Raw genomic sequence first — 6,000 nt, forward strand, 5'->3', positions numbered from 1 at the left:
AAGGTGTTCTCATAAGCTCCATTTTATTTTTTCCAAAATGAGGAAATTAGGCTAAAATTCCAAGGAGAATTTTGTGGATATACCGTATGTCGATACAAGACACGACCGCCTCATTTCAAATCGTATGTATCGTCTTACCAATGCTTCAGACGCTACAGAGCTTCTGAAATTTAAAAAACGGCACCTATTAAACTAAAAAAGAAATCGTAAGATTTGAGGTTTCCACTGAGATCACTATGAAGAACGCCGTCTTCTGGGATGTGGCGCCGTGTAGATATTGTGTAAACCGACGTTTCGGAGGAACGTATCGCCTACATCTTCATGGTACAAAAATACCCTAGCGAGGAACCAGCGTGAGCAGGTCTTCAGTCTGTAGACACTTGCTCATGCCGGTTCCTCACTCGCTGATTTTTATACCCTGAAGAGGGAGGCGATAAGTTCCTCCGAAACGTCTGTTTACACAATATCTTCACGGGCCACATCCCAGAAGACCGCATTCTTCGTAAAAGAAATCAGTTATACCTGAGGTTGCTGACCACGCTGTAGTATAATCCATTATTAGATCACTTGTTCTCTTTCGGGCCAACTCACTTCAGAACTCTCGTGACACTTTTCTCGGGTGAGAAGATGTTAAACTTTTAAATTAATTTCTTTTGTTCTCCCTTCGTAGTGCGAAGGCCAGACCTACAGATGTCTGCTTTCCTCGTCATGATCGCTCCTCCCTGTCTGCACTAATGACTGCAATTTTCCTCCACTCTGCTGACAAGCGATGTGAATTGTCTGTACTACCAGGGCGACAACACGCACTATGCACTATTTTCCAGTCTCTTTCGTTTTCCACAGCATTACTGCCGCCATGGAGTCTGGTAGACGTTTGCCTGCGTTTCTTACGAACTTGTTTTCCTTTTCAGCCCACACTGCTCTCTTGCTCGAGGATGATGATGGAGCTAGTAGGTTCATCTGAAACGTCGGTAAACTTCTACAACATTATAAGATAGCAATATTGATATTAACAAAATTTCCCGGCCCTGAAACTGGAAATTTCTTGGGTAACTAAGCTGAAAAAAGATGATGGAAAAATTAGGCCATCTATTTCGAAAGATACATGATTAAGAATGAAGTAGTCGTCGTGTATTTCGCCCTGCATTGTTCATGAAGGACTTGCGGATAACTACATGACATAGGGAAGGATCACTGCAGACTCGATGACAGGGCCTTCGCTTAGGAGCTCAGTCATATCAAAGGGGGTAGAAGAAGGAGATAAACGGCGTCTTCGGGAGGAACAGAAGGAAGAAGTCAAAGTTGCATAACCGTGGCTGAGTGCTTTGGACGTATATATAATTAACTTCATATATTATTAATTGCTTGCTAATTATGTGACTGAATAGGTATATAATATCCTGTCACTCTTTTGAAATTGATGTAGCAATAGGTGAGATATCAAATTTGGAACCTATCCCCTACGAACCGTTCTAATCAACAGTTAACGACTTCAGAGGCTCCCCAAGTTACGTAACCAAGTTATGTATGTCATCAAAGGAAATTCAACGCTCAATAAATTGTCAGGAGTAAGAGGTACAGCCTGTTTTACATTGCATAAGAAGATTTTGGAGCTGGTTACATTTTCTAGTAACAACGATACTTGTTTGGATACTTAGCATTCCTTACTATCATATTAACGTTAGTATTAAATATTGTATTGTGTCACGTGCTTATGTATTATAAACATGCAAATTCAACTAGGATAGCTAAGTGAGTATAGTGATTAGACTACAGGCAAGAAGATAGGGGACTTGGGGTTCAATTCCCAGAAGGGGCCAGAGACTCTTTTCCCTTACAATATCCCTACCAGCTCTGGGACTATCTAGCCTCCTACCCAATTAGTACCGAGAGTTGTTTCCCCGACATTAAAATCTCCGGGCGTGAAATTGACCACTCACGTTCATTCAGAGCCAAAGTTAAGAATCTGTGGAGCTATGACTCAACTCCCCGTGTTTCTCTATGGCGTGGTGTTTAATTAAGCACAGGGTCAACTTGACCTTCCACGTATACAAAGACACAAAGAACACACTCACAGGGGTTGGACCAAATAATGGAAACACTAAGGATACTGTACACATTTCTTTAGCAATATGGTGTTGGACAAAATTTTATCTTAAACTACGCCCCAGTACAGAACTGTAAGGTTTCTTATTTTGGACTCTACCCATCGTCTGGTATGTATAAGAAAAAAAAACAACGTTTCGGAGATTTGATCTGTCTCCGTCCTCAGGTGAGTTTTAGCTTGTCTTTTATTGTGATTTTATTCTTATCTCCCGCTGATGGAACCTGTTGTCAAGTGTTTATAGGCTGTTCTCTACTGACCGGGGTTTGTCCAATGATTGAGACTAGCTCTTTTTTTATAAAGGGGCCAACTGAGTAGGCATATATTCTCCCATCCACCTGAGGACGGAGACACATCCAGTCTCCGAAACGTTGTGGCGTTTTGTCTTATATATACCAGACGATGGACAGAGCCCAAAATAAGAAGCCTTACCGTTCTGTACAGCATACACCAACGTCACAATCCTTCCAAGTCTATCTACGCCGCAGTCCTCCTTGGAATGGACTCGTACAAGTTTTGAACAGTCTCTAGTGGAATATTAAACCATTCTTCTTGAAGAACATCTTCAAATCGCTTTAGAGGTATCGAAGGTGGGAATCTGTTCCTCACTCCAGTCTCCTAAACTGAGCACAGTGGTTCAGTGATGTTCAAAATTAGTGACTGTGCTCGCCAGGGAACATTAAGTTGACCCTCGTGCTCTTCAAACCGTGAATGAACAGTTCCAGCTGTGTGAATGGTGGTATTGCCGTGTTCTTTTCGGTAATAACGTCTGGATTATGTGATGCACCTGATTACCAGACCTGTCCACGTCCTCCCTTGCAGTAATTCTGCCATGAACGGTAACAATGGAACCAAGCGTATATATACTACGACATTGCTGCCGAAACCATCACAGAACCTCCCCCATATTTCACTGATTGAACCAGGCATTCCGGACTGTAGGCTTCCTTGGCTGTTCTCCAAACGTAAACTCTTCTTGATGTAGGGAACAGCGTGACCATATCACGGGAGCGTTTTCAGTTGTCTGATATCCAGGTTTGGTGACCGTGACACGACGGTTTCACATCCGAGCATCACTTTCAGTAATCAGCATTCAAGTATTTGTAGCCCTACCGTGGATGTTGCATTTCTGAAGCTGACATGGGAGAGTTTTTGTGTAAACAGGGTCTTTAGGATTAACATTCAGCTCTGCTGTAGTTGTGTGATTTCTCGAAACAATCCTTCTTAATGTACGACGATTCTTACTGTCAATGTTGATTTTCGCCCACTGTTATCCTTTGCTGATGTCTTCCCATGCTGTATGCCCACAAAACCTTAGGAACTCTCGCTCTCCATACACATGATTATGTGAGAGCTTCTGGCACAGATGCTCCAGCTAAATGCGCTGATGTCTTCCCATGCTGTATGCCCACATAACCTCAGGAACTCTCGCTCTCCATACACATGATTATATGAGAGCTTCTGGCACAGATGCTCCAGCTAAATGCGCTGATGTCTTCCCATGCTGTATGCCCACATAACCTCAGGAACTCTCGCTCTCCATACACATGATTATATGAGAGCTTCTGGCACAGATGCTCCAGCTAAATGCGCTGATGTCTTCCCATGCTGTATGCCCACAAAACCTTAGGAACTCTCGCTCTCCATACACATGATTATGTGAGAGCTTCTGGCACAGACGCTACAGCTAAATGCGCACGAACGGTATTACCTCTTTCAAAATAGGAAAAAAAGATCCCCAAATTCCTGTTCTTTCACACGGATTGTCACAACACAATCACTAATGCACTTACACGAGCACTACATAGTGTGAGCTAATTAAAGATCATTCAGTGTTGCCAACTAAATTTCTTTCAATATAGCCAACACAAATTCTATTCCTAAATTCTTAGTTTTTCCAATACTTTGTCCACCTCCTGTATATATATATATATATATATAGNAAACTGATTATTAGGTTGGAATATTTGTGAACTGTGAATCAGTTTACGAAGCATGTGGGTTTATGGGACTGTGTTGATGTGGGTGTACAGACACCGTTCTAATTGGGACATTTGCCGGAACCAAATTTGTATTCTTGAGTATTTTTCCAACGAAATCGCGATTTAGTGTATACAACTGCCGCTCAGTTGGGAGCCCTTGAAAGAAACTGTATATAGAAATTGGTATGGTTAATTTCGAAGCCTTGGTACAAAACTGAACGACGAAGTTCTGTCCAGTGTACATACAATAACCGAGAAAATGTTCGCCCTTTTCTTGCATGTGACAGACTAACATGTGGCTATGTACTAATATACGGGAATGTTACAAAATACAAGCGGAGAAAAATATATAGAGGAAAAAGGGAGTGGTTTATTTAGTGTGGAAATAGTAGCTATTGTAAATATTTATAAATAATCTGCCTGTATTTATATTGTCTGAGAACGTTACAGCTGGTCAAGCCTTTGTTTGAAGAAAGTTTGTCTCTGTTACAACAACCACTGCAATTCTCTGTTGTCAGATGAAGAAAAGGGAAGTTGGGTGTTTTGAAAGAGTTTGGCCTTTACAAATAATCTTTACCGCAAATGTGTCATGTAGATACACGTATGACAGAAGACCGATCACAGTGGCCGAGAGGTCTAAGGCATGAAACGTCTTCGTTCTTCGAACCCTGGGATCGTGGGTTCGAATCCCACTCTAGGAATGGATGTCTGTGTGCATTTAATCTGTTTGTTTTGCTCTGTGCGTAAGTAGCGGCATTGCGACTGGCTGATCCCCCGTCCGAGGAGTCCTACTCACTTTGTATGAATTAATAAACCGAAAAAGTGACCAAGGTCCACAAGGGCTGTAGAGCCATGAATGGATGGGTGGAGGGGACGGAAGGACAGACAGACAAAATATTAGCAGTAAAGTTCTTGAAGTCACGTACTCTCAGCACCATGTCCTGCTAGCCAAAGCTGCGAGAAACCAGGGGACCTAACTGTTGTGTTCAATATTAGTATTTTTTTAATGCTACTGGGGTGGGACTAAGTCCCTTGCACTGCGGCCACTTCTGACCTATTGTACCAGGCCCAGATGATAGCTGAGGGTGACTGTGGAGCAAATGGTGGAATGAAGATTGGCAGGGGAAACCGAAGTACTCGGAGAAAACCTGCCCCAGCGCCACTTTGTCCACCACAAATCCCACTTGAACAGACCCGTGATCGAACAAGGGCCGCCGCGGTGAGAAGCCAGCAACTAACCGTTTGAGCTATGGCGCGGCCCTTCAATATTAGTAACTAAATAACCTGGTGGTTGGAAGATGAAGTGTTTAACTAATTAACTGACTAAGAGTGTGATTAACTATACGGCTACTTACCAAACAGCATGGTCTCTTCAGACAGCACAATTCCTCAGCAACTGCTAGTTGCACAGATACACCGTCTGTTCCGTGCTGACCTGAAGAAACCCGGGAATAGATCACTGAATTTGTAAAAGTAACATAATCAGCTAGTTCAGTCTGCCGAGAGCTGGACTCACCTCCCAACAATCCACTTCAGTTTGTATTCATTTACCTGTTTTCTAAGTGATTCCTTTCAATTGAATTTTCCCAACGAATTTTGTTTTCAGAATACAAAGTGTGACCCTTCCGTTATATATGAATATGCATTTTTGTAGCAGCAGACAGTTAAAATGACAGCCTCATATTGAACTGCAGATGAGCTCTCAAACGTCATGCATTTTACAGAAGGGCGGACTGTTGGAAATCGTCATTTTGTCTGTGAAACGTATCTAGCTTATGTTATTTATTCAAAGCCATCAATAGCAATGTAGGATAGCTCAAGCGGTTAGTTGCTGGCTTCCCACCGCGGCGGCCCAGGTTTGATTCCGGGTCTAGTCAAGTTGGATTTGTGGTGGACAACGTGACGCTGGGGCGG

General features: G+C 42.7%; 1 long non-coding RNA gene across 1 annotated transcript in view; it reads right to left on the reverse strand.

Annotated features, from left to right (window-relative positions):
* The window catches only part of LOC117282491, a 221,377-nt gene extending 215,855 nt beyond the window's left edge, over positions 1 to 5,522 (reverse strand). The window contains exon 1 of the long non-coding RNA XR_004513242.1: positions 5,442 to 5,522. This is a non-coding gene — a long non-coding RNA (uncharacterized LOC117282491). The remainder of the gene's footprint in view (positions 1 to 5,441) is intronic.
* Positions 5,523 to 6,000: the final 478 nt, after the last annotated feature.

Source organism: Cryptotermes secundus, unplaced genomic scaffold (assembly GCF_002891405.2).
Source record: "Cryptotermes secundus unplaced genomic scaffold, Csec_1.0 scaffold2142, whole genome shotgun sequence".
NCBI lineage: Eukaryota > Metazoa > Arthropoda > Insecta > Blattodea > Kalotermitidae > Cryptotermes > Cryptotermes secundus.